The sequence below is a fragment of the Pteropus alecto genome, unplaced genomic scaffold (assembly GCF_000325575.1).
Source record: "Pteropus alecto unplaced genomic scaffold, ASM32557v1 scaffold7, whole genome shotgun sequence".
NCBI lineage: Eukaryota > Metazoa > Chordata > Mammalia > Chiroptera > Pteropodidae > Pteropus > Pteropus alecto.
Window position 1 is genome coordinate 28,038,463 of NW_006494614.1, and position 16,952 is coordinate 28,055,414.

Genomic DNA, 16,952 nt, shown 5'->3' on the forward strand with positions numbered 1-16,952 from the left:
ACATTAGTATTATAGTAAGAAGTTTCTATTTTCAAGGACATTCTATGATCTAAAATTTTATTTTACAGTGAGTACCTGAATAACAATGAAGCTTGAAATGATTTGAAGGCAATGAAAGATATAAAAACTTAGATATGAATAAAAATCGAAAGCACACAGTAAAATCTGAACTTATCAGCATCACACAACAGTCTATTGACATATCTCCAGTCACCTATTTAACAAAACAAACTTAGCAATATTTCTGTGATATAGGTGTTATCGAACAATACCTTTAATCTTGGGTTTCCTATTACAGGCGTTAGAATGCGTATCTCTAAACATTATCTGTGTGCACAGTGTTTTGTGTCTTCCCTGTTAAAGCTCTTCTCATGTTGCCTATAATTAGTGGCTTACACGACATATTTTCTAATTAGGGTGTGAGTTCCAAGAATGAAGGGCATAGATCTCATTCACATTTATATTTACATTTTTTGTTCCTTGCAGATGTTCAATAATTGTTAAATCAATCAATTGCTAGATCAATCAACCTATATGCTATAAGCGTAATATAGTTCTATCTTTGTATGGTATAATACTCTCACACACATTTATATATCTAGAGAATGAGAAGTGGAGATGAGGACAGCTGAGACAATCAATGTTTTGTGGTTTGTTATTAGCCTTAAAATTTTTGCCATTTGATGATCTTTTTCAGCTTTTCTGTTTCTAGAAACTCTTGAGTAAACACAATTTGATCACCTGGATGAGGATCATAACAAACAAAGAGCAAGGAGGAATGGTTATGCTTTGTGGCCATGTGGAACCCTTCAATAGCTTTTGTGTGTTTGTGGAGTTCCTCTCCTTTTGTTTCCTTTCTCTTAAGATAGAAGTCATAACTTGTAGCCATGGTACAAAGACTGGTGATCAGATGCAACCATTCAACCCTCTGGGGACTCCACTCTGGGTAAGCCTGAGGGAGGAGGGAGTGACAAGAGTTCCAGTGGTAGCATCCTGAGGTGGCACTGGCGGGGGTGGGTGGGGGAAGGCGTGGTACTGTTGCCCAGTGGCAGTGGCTTAAGGTCTCTCTGGAATAGTAGAGTTTAGCCCCCAAACCCAATTTTCTGGTTCTCCCAGATTCTGTGAATTACCTAATATTTGCTGCTTAAATGAATTAGAATTTACAAAAAGAAGCCTGACTGAAAAACAATATATAAAAGATATATGAAGAGCAAGAAACTATGATAAGAGGGAGGGGAGAAAAAAGGCAGGGGGTGTTCCTTAAGCAGAAGAGCAAGAATACTTTAATGTTTATATTAAATTTAAATTAAACAAAGATTTATTAAGCTCTTTGTATAAAGCATGCATCATGCCAATGCTTTCTCATTCATTGCCTTATTCGATGCTCTCTGCAATTTCATGAGAATGGCATGCTGATTATTTTAAAAGTAAAAGATGTAAGACTCAGAGAATTTAAACATCGAGAAAACTGGGAATCAAATGTAGGTTTCTTCCACCTTTTGAATCTCAGAGTCTTGGTGCTGTACCGATATGCCATTCACTGTACAGTCTCAGCTGAGTACAACACTGAAAATTATGTTACACGTTATATTTCAATTTTAAGTCTTCTGGGCACCAAAATGCAGGTAGATAAATAATTGGACTTTCTCCTTTTAAACATGCAGTTCAATTTAATGTGGTTTCACTGAGTTTTAGTCAATTAATGTGTCACTGTAAACAAATCTCAGCAACCCAAATGTGAAATTGTTTAGGTAAGAGCTACCTGGCCAGCTACTCTATCCAGACCAAAAAATCTGATCACAAAAGAGAATCATGCCATAATAGTATTTATTTCAGAATTTTTCTCAGAGAATAGTAATTCAAGCTTTAATTATTTTCATAACTTCTTGAATGTAAAAAATACCTGGTTGAAATTTCTGACATTCCTTGGAATTTGAACTGAAATTATTTTGTTTTGTCTTCAAAAATATTTTTTGACAAGTACTCAGCTTTCACCAAACACATGAAAGATTTGATACTCTTTTCTGGATGCCTAAGGAATAATAGATAAGAAAGCACATCGATTTAAAAACAAATAAATAAACAAAAAAAACAGGCAGCTTATCTGAAGGGAAAAGGTGAAAAAAGAATCGACTGAAAATCTGGTACACAATGAGATAACAGTTTTTTCTTTTCTTTCCTTTTTATGATTTGTCCTTTTAAGATTAACGTGATCAGTTGACCTTATCTGGAAAGGAAAGAGATGTATAATTTTAATTGATAAGCATTCACATTTAATTGTTATAGAACTGCAATATATTATTTATGGAAAAAGAATGGGTACCTATTTAATGGGCATATACAAGAGATTTATTGAAGAAATTGTTACATTGTAGGGAACTTTTCAAACATGAGCTAGAGGGCAGCAGCATACCATTAAAGAGCCGGTACTGGTGGCTCAGAATTCATCACAAAACCTCGTATTAAACATGAAAGTAACCAGATCTTAAATGAATGGAAATTGAAAAAATATATTAGAAATACTAACAGCAGAAGTGCATTTCCAATCACATGACTTATATTTGAATATTTTTCAGTTAACAGATATTAAAAATAGGCTCAATATCAGTGGGGAAGGAGAGAGAAACATTGGAAGGATATTACTGATATGAAGGGTATATTCAAGGGCCCTTAGAAATATGAAACCATGGAAACATAAGCTGCATGTGATGCCTGAAATTACTCCAGGTTTTAAAAATTCTGGGTGACTCTGCAATGGATTTGGAATATATAGTTCTGAAAAGAAGTAAGAAAGAAATGTTTAACATTTAATAAGCTATGAAAGGAATGATAGAAAAATTTAACTATATTTTGTTAGTTATTTGGAAGTTCATTTAAATTGATCAGATTATAAAATTCTCTAAAACATTTACAAATTGAATAAATTCTACAAAGCGTTAATTTTCTTTCTGAGATCACCAGAAAACACATACGCCAATTCAGTTTTTAGAAGGTAATCCGAAATTGTACTTTCGTACAAGTCAGAAGTAAAAAAGAATGGTTAGATGTTAAATTGTTATTGATGTGAGACATCAATAGTAGCATTTCTATTCAATTTATTAAATAATCGAGAGCCCTTTGTATGCAAGTTACTGAAGAGGAAGGTGCAAAACTGGACAATACCTGTTTTTCTCCAACAAATCATTTTCAACTTATTTGAGGGAATAAAATATATTTATAAATCTCTATCAATTGAGGACAGAATATATGTGCTGCAGAAGAGAACGTAACAACATAGAGCAGAGTGACGCTGGTCAAAAAATGTTCAGGTCTTATCTGTATCACAGATTTCCTTGGTTACAACCTTGTTTTCCCCAGAATGGCAGGAGTTTAAGGCCTCATGTCTCCAGGACTTGAAGAAGGAAAAGAAGTGTGGCTAGGAAGGAGAGAAGAAAACCAACACTAACAGTGGCTGTGCTGAGCCGTCCCACTTCCTTAATTTCCCGACAGGGAACCGGCATCTTCCCTCGGCTTCACCATGGTTCCCGCTTCGCTCCGCTGGCAATGTGAGAGGTGTCCCTCAGATATTCTCAGCATCCCACTCTTCTGGCCTTCTCAGGCCTTAATGCTACCAATTACCTCCTTCTCTGCTGTAGCTCCAGTATATCAATCTCCTGATGTTCCTTTCCCATCAGAATTTAAATATGTCAACATGTTTCCAATATGTATAATATATACACATTCTAGGAGAAAAAATAAACAAACATGTATTAATCCCAACTACCCTTCGTACACTCTCTCCTATTAAAATCTAATTTATTGATTGGGTGACATATCCTTGCTCTTTCTACTTCCTCTATTTATTCCTCACAACTCCATACTAATCCACTTCAATGGCTCTCGCCAAAGTTAAATCCCTCTTGTTAAATCCATTGGGTCACTGCTCATTTTTTATGTTTCATGACAGGCAGAATGTGACATGGCTGTCCTCTGCCTCTTGTTGAAATGGGTTTCTCTTGATTCGTAGGACACTACAGGCTCTAGGTTTTCTTTGCTCTCTGGCTACTTCACAATCTCCGGTGAACTCCTATCCTCTGTCTGATATTTAATGTTGATTATTATTCAGGATCCTTCTCTTCTCTCTAAAGAAGTCCTTTCCTCATTCTAAAATGTGTCCCCACAACATCTTGTCTATTATTTATATTACTTTTCATTTATTAAAATTCTTGATTTGAAGCAATGAAAATAAAATTAAACTTTATTAAATAAAAAGGAAGATTTTTATTTTTTATTTTTGGTAGAGATAAAAGGCGCCTCATGGACCCTAATACTTTCTGTGTAGCTATGTTTCAGGGATGGATCTAATCAGGGACCAGAGCACTGTAGATAAACCAGAATATCTTTTATTACTGTTCTCATCTGTTTCTCTTCATGCTTTCTCTCTTGCTGTAGACTGGCTTTCTCTGTTTCTTTCCATACACAATGGAAAATGGCTGCTGAAACAATGGATAAAATTTGTATATTTTATAATAAGCAACTTGACTGAAGCTAGATGTTTCTAGTTCCAATTCCAAATTGCCTGGTTCAGTTTGGGAAATGTACCCACTACTCATCCAGATAAAAGCGGCCTGGAAGGGAGAAGTCACATTGTACAGTCATGGCTGCTCTCTCTATTACAACATGGCTGAGACAGAGGAGGGGAATCCTTGTGAGATGATATGAAAACCTGTGAGTGTCCATGGTAAGTCCCATAACTTCGGTTTCCATCTACAAGCAGATAATTGACAAATTGTTTTCTCAAAATGAAACTCTATGTCAATGTCCCCCAGGTATCTCAAACTCAGTACATTCAGTGTTTAAATCATGGCCTTTTGGCCTTAACATATTGGTACCCTGCTATTTTTTAAGCCTTCATTGGCTTCCTTCTAGGAGAAGTCTCTTGTCACACCTACCTGGTCACTAAATGTCTGCTGCCATTTGTTGTTTAAGGCCATGGGGTCTTGTGTGGTCTCTTCACATAGTCAGGGCATCCCCCAGGTGCTTCTTATCTGTCGACTCAGTACTTCTTTAGCTCTTTCTGGCACTGTAGGTCATCTGAGTCTTAGACATGTGCATTTTTTACTGAAGGACCTATGTGGTTCTCTAAGCAGGTTCAGCTACGGCGTCATCTACCCCACACACTGCCCTGAAGCAGGCCTGCTGTCTCTATGCTCTTGGTATGTGATCTTAGTCAAGTAATGTAATTTCTTTGAGTTACAATTCCTCTGTAGATAAAACGAGGATATCTTTTTATCCATAGCAGGACACCAATTACAATAATTCTCTCCTTTTTTTTTTAACTTAAAAATGCTACACATAAAGTTAGATCACATTGCTAAGACGCTTCACAAATGTATTGTTCTGAGTTCCTTTGGATATGTCTTTTAAAAAGTGACACTAAATGAAAGGTTGTATGGTTTAATCATCTAACAGTTACTAAAAATTTTGTTATGAGTTGGATTAGTAGAACCTAAAGCTGAGTGGAAAATAAAAAAAAGTCTTGACTAAAATCTGCAGAGAGCATCTAAATTGGACCCCACAGGTACTCTGCTTCAAATTCTCTTGCCTTTTCTTTATAGTATGAAACAATACCCTAAAGATTCAATTGGCAAGGTCACCTATTATAGTTGAAGCTCATGGTGAGGATGAGATAGAATGGTTCCCCCACTTTGGGGATACTCATTTTTCATACTCAAATACCCAGTCGAGAAGGCCCTATGCTACACTCTGATCTTACAGTTTATTCTGTTTTTGTGTTTTTGGTCAGGGGACACTAATTGTTTTTACATGTCCTGTGGTTACCAGAGCTGTTTCTTTGTCTCACTGGTATAAAATAAGACCAAAAGAATAAAAAATAAAATAAAATAAGAAAGTGAGGCAGCTTCGGGAATCACAGTTGTTATAAGGATGCCCTAAAACAGCACAGAGCTGCTCAAAAACGTCTTTGCAGCAGCCCAAGCATCACCTCTTAAGTATTTTTTAGAAATGAAAACTCTCAGGCCTAGGAATATGTGTTTTCACTAGTGCTCTAGGCAATTCTTCAGCATGCTTATGTTTGAGAAGCACTGTCCACAAGATCAAGACCTACCCAATATTTCACAGAGATTTCCCTAAGTCCTGAATTGAAAAAGTACACAAAAGCTTTTGCTTTTCAAGATGCTACTTCCATGTTTCTCGTTTCTTGTGCCCCTGGGGTTAACGTTTGCTATTCTAAAGTGCTACAGAAGCCAAACAGCTGTTCTCACACCTAGAATATCTTCTTAATACCCAAGAAAGGCTTTTACACGCTTCAGAAAAGTAGGTTATCTGCTGTGCTATTAGGTCCAATGTGATGACTATTAATCAGGTTTACAGCTAAGACAGTTAAAAGCTCCTTGACATGAATGATTTAACTTCACTTAATCACTTACTCCTTTAGGAAGGAGAGAGACACTATAAAGCAGGGGTCCCAACCCCCATGCAGTAGACCAGTGCTTGTCCTTGGCCTGTCAGGAACCAGGCCACGCAGCAGGAGGTGAGTGGTGGGCAAGCCAAAAAGCTTCATCTGTATTTGCAGCTGCTCCCCAGTGCCTCAGCTCCACCTCAGATCCCGAGCCATTAGATTCTCATAGGAGCACTGGTCTCTGGTGCCAAAAAGGTTGGGGACAGCTGTTATAAAGAATATTCTCTGATTGAATAGCTTGCAACTTATTGGCTTTGGGATATTTTTAAGAATAGAATTTTGGCAGCACATTTAACCTGAATGAGCTATTTGATGTCTCAGGAGGCAAAATTCTTGCATGAACAAGAATTCATGTGGTTTTTGTAAGTATCAGGGTTATGAAATACTTCTTAAAAATTGTCTAAATGCTCTTCATTTTCTATAACAGTAGGCTCATTTTTTCATAAGACAGAAACAGTTATGTCAGGATATATATTCGCAATTGGAAAACACATTGAACACACTGTATTTGTCCACATTCCTTTAAATGATTCTTAAAATTCTGAAGTACATTATTCACATCAGATTCACACACACACACACAGTAATGGGAGAAAGAGAAACAATGTATTTATTGACAATAGACATAAACCTCTACATAAAAACACATACAACGGTACAGTTTGAAAAAGTATAGTCATTATCCCTACTGGGGCGGTCTAGTGTAGAGTTTTATATAGCACAGTCTCTGCAATTAGTCTGCCGAGGTTAGAGTCCTGCTCTACCACTTACTATCTCTGTGTCCTTGGGAAGCTTTTGTAAACTTTCTGTGTTAGATTTCTGCATCTGTAAAATAAGGTTTATAATAAAGCCTCAACAGTCAATGTGAGGATTAAATTAGCTGATGCGTGGAAAGCCCGTAAAAGAGTGCTTGACGTTGGTTAAGCGTGCAGTAAATATTTGCGAACAAATAATACTATAGAATTATTTATTTTTGTGACAAGAGAAACCATGGGTTTCACCCTGTCCATATGGTTTGAGACCTCCCTGGTTGGAGGATACAGCTTAAAAAAAAGGACTTCTCTTGGAGACATTAATGGAGGGTATATAAAGGAAGCAACTATGGGGACCAATTTTAGGCATTTAACCTTTACATCTTCTGGCTTCTATTGTTTGTTTACCTTCTTCCTATTACAAATAATTCTCATTGTCTGGATAGGATAAGGGAGAACTTTTTATCAGTATGTGTTATTTTTAAAAAATTTACTTTATAGCTTGTAATACACTTCAGAGGTAATTAATCTTTGACTGACAGAAATATAATAGTATATTAGATTCCAGCAGTTCCCACAATCATCATTCTTCACAATTGTGTTCTATAAACATGTAAGAAGAAGAGAACATTCACAAATGGAACTTTCTGGAAGAAATCTCATGTAGTATGGATTTTCATCTGCTTGTGAAGTTGGAAGGAATCTTTGTAGCATAGTAAATCACTGTGTTTCTTGAACAATATAAAGGACTGAAATGAAGGACTATTCACTTGTTTTCTTATTACTGAGTATATTTTTCATGTTAAGTCAAAGAAGAAATATGCAGGGTTACGAGAAAGGCAGATTTGAATAATTTGTGTAAAAGAACATAAACCTAACATGGGCAAACATAATGTTTGACACTGGGTTTTCTTTTAAAATGAGCTCATTTTGTTAGATTTTAAGAAAAGCAAGTTTATTCTAAAGAGTAACAGATTGATAATAACCTTTTAAACAAAATTCTTTCCCAATGAGGAATATCTATAATTAAATTTAGAAATAAGATATTACAAATTGATAATAGTATTTAGACCAACAAACACCATACAATTTTGCATATTTTGTGACTTCTTTTATATCACTTTAAAATTTGAAAATCTTGGAAGATTTTTTTCCTTGAAGACTTTCAAAAAATCATCTCCAGAATAATAATCTACTTTACGTGGTGTTACCTCATTTAGTTGTACGTAGTTCAAATAATAATTAACAGACTTTTTAAAATAAAAAATAAAATATGGGCAAACTAAGATGTTCACAAGCAATCTCAAAGTATTTATAAAATATAGTTACTCTTAAGGTGAATGAACACTGAAGATTATCACATTGTTATTTCTCCTGTCAGATTTGGCATTTTTATGCTATGAACTTTGGTTTAATGATTTTTTGGTAAAGGTAAAATTTTCATTCTTCTTACAAAGGGAAAGATTAATAATACACATGTCTTATGCTAGAAGCTGTTCTCCTGAGGTTACTTTTTCATGAATTATTTCCATATGGTAAGACTGTACTTGCCATTGTTCATGGCTGGTTGGAGCCTCATCTCAGGCTACAGAAAGCCTTCTATTGAGAAATCCCAATGGATTAATGAAATTTCAAGTTTTGTTACCATAGAGTGACACAATAAAATCCTCTGGGATTCATATTAAACTAGAGTTTCACCACCAAGTGACTCAGTTGGTTTCATGCTATTGCACAGTAAATAAGAGTCTCCCAATAAAGCAACACTATGAGCTTCTATATATCGTACAGTAAATCAATAGCATTTTACAATAGAATTACTTGCTAAGCTTCCCTGTGCTTTACTCTAAATCAATGGAGATTCGCAATAGGATTCACTTTTTAGCTTCTATGAATTGCATGGTAAATCAAGTGTGTTTATTTGTTTTAAAACTGGATAGTTGCCATCACATTAGGCAGTAAAGCTTATAGGCATAACCTTTCTGATAAGAATAAAATTTTATTTCTAAGACTCGCACCAAGATAGCTATGGATTTTTCAAGAAGAAAGGTAGTAGCTTCTATGATGTCAACTATTAGAGTCACTTGGAAAAAAGGAGCACAACTTACTGGAAGGAACAAGACAATTTTCTGAACCACAAACTCAAGAAGAAACAGAGCTAAAAGAAATCTTTCTGTTAGTGGGAGGTGAGATATGGTGGGGAAAAAAGGATTCTGAGAGAATGATAAAGTTGTAGGAAGGAAGAGGATAGGATGCCGGTTAAGCTATGATTGAAAAATCCCATCCATCAATTAGTAAAAATTTTATTCTTTTTTTGCCACAGAGAAATAATTACTTGATTCAATGGTGTCTTTTAATTATAATATTTTTGATGACTAAGGAAAAACAATTTCTAGAGAAGATATTTTACCAACCTTGAAATATTTTCTCACTTCTGGAAAATTTTTGCCTTTTTAGTACAACACTATTGATTTTGTATAAACTAAATTTAAGTAGGGTGAAGGAATTTAAGTAGTCTATTGTTGGGGGAAGGAATTATAAGTATCACATTTGATTTTAACGGAATTTCACTTTATAACATAATCAAATGCTGTAGACCTTTCAGACAATCTAGTGTGAGGTTTCCAAGTAGATAGTGAACCAAGTATTTTGGGTGTGTGAAAGATATCAGTTATCTCTCACTTTTAAGGGTAAGGAATCTAAGACTCAAAAGTTTTATATGATTTGCCCAGGGCTGTTAGCTACTGGCAGAGCCCAAACTAAGGCAGGATCTGCTAATTTCCACTCTAGTGCTTTTTTTTTTTAATGTTGTATAATGTCAGCTTCCTACTATCTCATATTTAAATAGAATTTTTGTGCTGTTGCTGGAACTTGTAAAATATTTTTACCCTTGAATCTGCCCTTTTATTTGCATTTTACCATGTTTTAAAGTTCTATTGGTTTTCTGCCTAGAGGAATTTTGAATTAAATTGCCTTTTGGATTCTAAATTTGTTTTAAAACTCATTTTGAATTGGCTCATAAAACTGCGAGCTTGTCCTGCTTGAGTTTCGTCCCATACTCTGATTTAAATTGACTTAGACATAAACTGGAGATAATTTCCAATTTTTCTCTACTTCCCAATCACCCGTCAGACTCCTGCTATCCTGTTTTATGTTCTTATGACAGAAACTGAGGAAAGCATACCGACCCTTGAGGTGATTTGAGAGCACCTTGGACCAGATTCAAACACATAAAGAAAAAAAAAACAGAGTGGTGGTAGATTTTAGATAAAAAGTGGATTCAAACCTGTTCCAGAAAAAATGCCAGCAGGTGTCCAGGACTCATAGTCCTCCCGTCCTTTATCACCTCATTAGCTTTTGATTGCCTGACCCTGGATGCTCACAACTCTGTCAGTGTCAGCTTCTGGCTTCCTATTTTCTCTCAGGAATTGAAGTGATCCCCTCCACTCAAGTTAAAGCTTTTACCAACAATGCCCTTTGGGAATTGGAGTAGCAGAGAAATGCTATGTAAACATATTGGTTCTGTTTTGGGCACCTTTACCTCTAACCTTCAGTAATCTTTGAGATTTTATCTTTGTATTCAGTTTTACATAGAAGCCTGGAGCTCCTAACACTTCTGCCTTCCTTTCTTCCTGACAGTCTTAAAATACACAAGGGGACAGTTTTAAGCAGGATTTTGCAATGGAGATTATGTCAGCAAGAGAGTGTGTGTGTGTGTGTGTGTGTCAGAGTTTGTGTGTGGATGTGTGTAAGCAAGTTAGAAATGGAAAATCATAAACATTTCTTCAAATGAATGAAAGGTAATGTTTATGTTCAGCTTAAATATCTGTAGGGCAGATGAATGAAATTAGGATACATTTTTCTTCCATATTTCAGTTTTGGACACTTAACTATTTCCACCCAGTGGAAGACAGGCCAATTCAAAGCTGTAGACTCAGTTCCCTGCTCCCTGTTGGAGCTACACTCAAACTGCAGATGGATGTTCATATGTCATCTCATTCAGGGCTACGACTTTATAATTGCAGCACAGAGAGTGGAAGAAAGAACAGAGAGAGGTAATCTGGTGGAAATACAAACAAAACAAACTCCGAATGGTTATTTCCACCCCTTCAAGCAGTGTTTTTCAACCTTGGCTGCACATCTTAGTTAACCCGGACCTTTAAAAAATGCCAATGCTCAGGTCTCACCCTCAGGCATCCGTTGTGATTGGTCCAGGATGGGGCCCCGGCATCAGAAAAAATCTCCCAAGGTGATTCTAATGTGCAGCTAAGTTATGCTTAACCTTGACTTTAAGGAATGACTGACTAGCAATTCTGCTTTTGATTTAGTCAATAGTTCTCAACCCTGCCTGTGAATGAGAATCACCTTGGGAGGCAGTTAAAGATAGAGTCCTAGGCCTCATCCCAGCTCAACTAAACAATTACTTGAGGGTAGATCCCCAAAAATCTATTTTTAAGAAAATATCTCTCAGTAAAATTTTAGAACAAACCAGCTACTTGACAAACAAAGAATTATTTGTTTGCTCTGACATTTACTAAATAATTTCTACTGGGCTTGTCTTTAGCGTTCTACAGGAACTTTTGCTGACAGTACTATTCATAGCTGGGGAGGGGGAGAGGAGTGTACAGAGAAGCGGGAGTTATGCTGGAAAACACCTTCCAAAGTAAAAAAAGAACAGGAGTAAATATAGAAAAGGAGGAGAAAATTTTTGTGCAAATTTAATATTATTTATTGATAAACCCATCTTAAGTATAAATCCATCAAATGATTCTCTAATGGTATAAAAGAGCTGGACTCACATCTGGGAGCTGCCACTTGCCATTGTGTAAACTCAAGAGATCTGTGTTTTCAGCGATGAATATGAGACAACCTTTTTTTTTGTAGGACTATTGTGAAATAACGTACATAATGTGCCTAGTATGGTCTTCATGTGAAAGATACTTAGTAAGAGGCAGCTGTTATTTTTATAGTATATACATAATTTTTTTTTTCTGAGCAATAACACATGTAGAGAGGATGACAAGGAGAGAAAGATAATTAAGCAGAAGCATACCGAGCCTGGAACAATCATAAAACTTAATTGCCATCTATCAAGAAAAAAATTCAAGGTTGTTTTTTATTTTAGTCTTACTTATGTTGCTTTTAAAAATGTAGGTGGTCTCAAAAATGCAATTTTATTTTGAAACATTTTCTTTTAATATTATTAGTGTCTTCAATCTAATCAATCTAAGAACACTTATAATTATCACTAGAATTATAATTATCATCCACAGAATTATTTTTCCATCTTAGATATGCAAAAATAGCCTAAAAGATCAATTTTAACTGCATGATGCTGAGTTTTTTTTCTCTATTCTCCAAACCCTGTAAGTTTCTTAAATTATAAGAAAACATAAGTAAATTTGACTCCGATATTTATTAAATAGGGTAGTTATTTGATATGATATGTTAATTTTTAATATAGTCAAGTCTCTGAATAGTCCATATTTATACAATATAGAGACTGTGTGAATATAAACAGCAAACTGGCTGCATTTCTTTTGCTTCATTGGCAAAGCCTGTGATTATAAATGGCAGCAAGACTTAAGATATTTCCTGGTCTGACAATAAAAAATCATCCCATTTACTATCTTCATGGCCTAGTTTGGGGGGAGGGGAGAAAGAAGAGGAGAGAGAGAGAGAGAGAGAATATTACTATTGAAGAAGTTCCTTCCTTTCTTTACGTAAAATTCCTCTAAATGAATCATAATACAAAGGGGATGCATTTTGGAGGAAGCTTTTGACATTTCAGTATTTCATCTGGTGTACATATTTTTAAAATGTCTTTTGTCTTAACTTGGACTGCTAAAAGCAAAATACCGCAGACTGATGGCTTAAATAACAGACATTGACTTATTTCTCACAGTTCTGGAGAAATCAAGGTACAAGCAGGTTCAATTCTTGGTGACAGCTCCCTTCCTGATATAAGGATGGCAACCATCTCATTGTGTGTTCACTTGGCCTTTCCTCAGTGCAGCCTGTGAGAGAGTGTTCTTTGTCTTCTTCTCTTTATAAGGACACTAATCTCATCGTAAAGGTTCCACTTTCATTACCTAATCTTAAACCCTAATTTATTCCCAAGGCCCCAATTTCAAATATCATTATCGAAGGTTAGGGCTTCAATATGTGGAATTTTGAAGGGACACAACCATTTAGTCCACAATAGTTGTCTTAATATATTTTTAACTACTAAGTTTCCGGTACAAGTTCTAGATCCTTTGGAGAATGAGGTCTTGGCCTAAAGTTTTCTACTTAAGTTGTTATTTATTCTTCCACAGTACATAGATCAAAGGAAAATGAGAATCCATCTTATAAAAACTCTGCAGAACAAATAGGATAAAGGTAATGGAAGCATGTTTAACAACCTGACTATACACTAAGTATGGGCTGTAAAATATTTCAAGACAAAACAGAATTTAAAGGACTTTTTGTTTTCTCTGATTTTAGAGAAGGTATTATTTATGCTAAAAACTTCAAACCAGAAACCACAGAAGGAGCTGTGATAGGTTGATTAGGGTAAAGCTTAAGAACACTGAACATTTAGCTGAATGACAGATGGATTTTATCCTACTCTTTTGAGTGTTCTCATTTAAAAATCTATCAGACAGTAAGCTCCTTGAGGCTAAGTTCCACATTTTATTTCCCTTTATAATTTCTGTGGCATGATGCTGTGTATGGTTTATGCATTCAGAATAATTTTTGGATTAAAAAATGAAAACTGGTAGGTTGGAAAATGTTTAAAATATTGAGTTCAGTTTTAGTTTGGTTATTTACTAGCCATATGACATAGGTAAATCATTCAACTTCTCAAGTTCTTAGTTTAGCCATCTGTAAAAATAAATTAGCAATGGTATCTAATTTACAATTCATTGCAAACAATAAAGTGTAATTTAAAAAAATGCCTGTCCTCAGCTTGTATTCATTTATTCCACATATAGTTAATGAGTTTCTGTTCTGTCCCAGACATAGTCACATGATCTTGGGATACGTTATTAAATAGAAGAGACAAAAACTCCTGCCATCATTGAATTTGTATCATAGTGCAGAAGAGAGAGACAATAAAAAAATAAATAAGTCAACAAATCCACTGACCAGTCAGTAGTAGAGGAAGTTAGAAATCCACAAGTGCCATATAAGTAAAAAACAGCAGTGAGGAGAAGATTGGAACTGTGGGGGTGGTGGTGCAGTTGCCATATCATAGTGTTGAATAAGATAGTCAGAGGAGGCCTCACTGTGACTGTGAGATTTAAATGAAGATTTGAAGGAGATGAGGGAGTTAGCTAAGTAGACACCTAGAAGAAGAGGGTTCCAGGGTTGGCCAATATCCTCAGGCAGAAGCCAGCCGGGGGGTGGTGTGCAGTGTTCTCTGGTGAAGCTGCGGTCAGGTGAGCAGATAGGCAGAGGAACAGTAGATGAAGTCAGAGAAGTAAGGAAGTGGGGGTTAGGGGGGTGTAGAACATTTGGGGCCTTGTAGGCTCCTATAAATATTTCAGCTTTTCCTCTGGGTCAGATTGGGTTCCATTGCACAGTCTGAGTGAAAAATGACATGGTCTGACTTCCATTTTATTTGCATTTAGTGCATAGAATACAGTGGACATCCAATACACACCTGATAATGCTTACAAAATAAAATTGATGTTTTAAATTATTATTTATGATTATTCCCAATAAGCTGACAGAAGTTCTCTTGTTTATTGGTTAATTTTGTTGACCACTTTGGCATACTACAATCAAAATTTAATTCTGATTAAAGAAAATCATAAATAATCATTAAAATATGACTAAATATTATTAATGAAATGCTAAATTTTTATTTTCCAAAGAGTTAGTTCTTAGAAAGTGAACAAATTCTGACTTTCCTAAAGGTCATTATAAAATTCCCTATCTTCACTTCTTAAGTGCTCTAGAAACTTATGAGAAATTTTTAGAGCATTTAAAAGCGCTTTATTTAAAAAAAAATAATACTCTTTTTTCTTGAGGTGGCATTTTTCTAACATATCTGATAGAAATGACAAGTCAGGCTTTTGTTCTATAGTCACTGAAGTGATTTCACTGTGCTTTGTACTGTTCAGGGTTCCACTGCACTGCTTTTTCTTTACCTCAAACCACTAATCCAGGCCTCTCTGTTACCTGTGTTGCTTGGCACTTTCAGGGAAAAAGAAAATCAGATTTAGCATTAGAACGTTCACAGAGCTTTTAATTTTCTTCTCTACTAACATGCCACTATTTTTCCCCTGCAATTTCCTTCCTTCTAATCAGAAAAAACAATTTGAATCATTCTTTTCTTATTTTCAGAGGGTCCTGAGGGTACAGTCATAACAACTGCACTAGTTACGATTTAATTAAATGACATTCTTTTTTGAATAAATTACTATCATCCACAGACATTTAATCTTTAAATTGTCTTTAAAAACTCAAAAGGAAAAAGTCCCTTACAAGTTTAGCAACTAATCACAAAAGAAAGGTTTGAATACCTTTATCTTTAAAATCATTTCATGCACTTTATTGACACATCTTAAGTTCATCAAATGACATTCTTTAAAACTTATTTTATGCTATTTAAAAATATTGATGATGTATTTAATTCAATGAAAAGATATTAGATTTTACTGAGTTGTCAACATAGTATAATATTGTTAATGTTTCTGTAATTAGTTTCAAAGAAATAAAAAAAATAGTAAGTTATTTGGTAACACTCATACTACACTGTGGTAGACAGAATAATGCTCCTCCAAAGATGCCCAAATTCTAATCCCTAAAACCATGAATATGTTACCATACATTTGCAAATGTAATTAAGTTATAAATCTGGAGATGGTGATATTATCGTGGATTATCTGGGTAGACCACATGTAACTACAAAAATTCTTATAAGGATGCAAGAAGATCAAAGTTAGAAAAGGTGATGTAATAAGAGCGGAGGTTGGAGTGACGTGGCCACAAACCAAGGAATGATGGCAGCCTGTAAGAAGCAAGGAACAGATTCTTCCCTAGAGCTTCCAGAAGGAACAAGCCATGCTGACATCTTGACTTTAGCCCAGTGAGACTGATTTTGGACTTCTGATCTCCAGAACTGTAAAATAATAAATTTGTGTTGTTTTAAGCTACTAAATTTGTGGTAATTTGCTACAGCATCTATAAGAAACAATTAATGCATAACCATATAATTAAAACAAATCTATATTTTAAAAAGCTGATAACACTGATTTATATTCAATTATGTTCAATATACTTGTTAGTACAAAGAAGCAGAGTAAGAAATATCTTCCAGTTTTGTTTTTATGTAACTAATATCGATGCAGAGCTAGAGTACTACTCATAAATTCTTTTTGAATACATGATTACAGGCATAGCGAACAGTTAAGCAATTTATCCTGGAGGTTAATATGTTTGAATGAGATGTCAGAGACAATTGTAGTTAAAATTGAGAAGAAGCAAAACTCATTGTTGATGCCCGTTGTTACACCTTTCTGGTATCTTTTATCATTAGTGATACTCCCTCTATCTGATTCTTACCTGTTCTATGTTCTATCTAACAAAAGTAAAACATCTAGTAAGTTACTAATGTATTATTATGACTCAGTGTGATTTGCAGAATATAACCAATGAAATTTATCTTTTTGGAAAGGTATTTATATATTTTGAGGAAAACAAAGGAAAGGAAGCACCAATGAGAGAATTTCGGGCACCATGACATCTTCCTG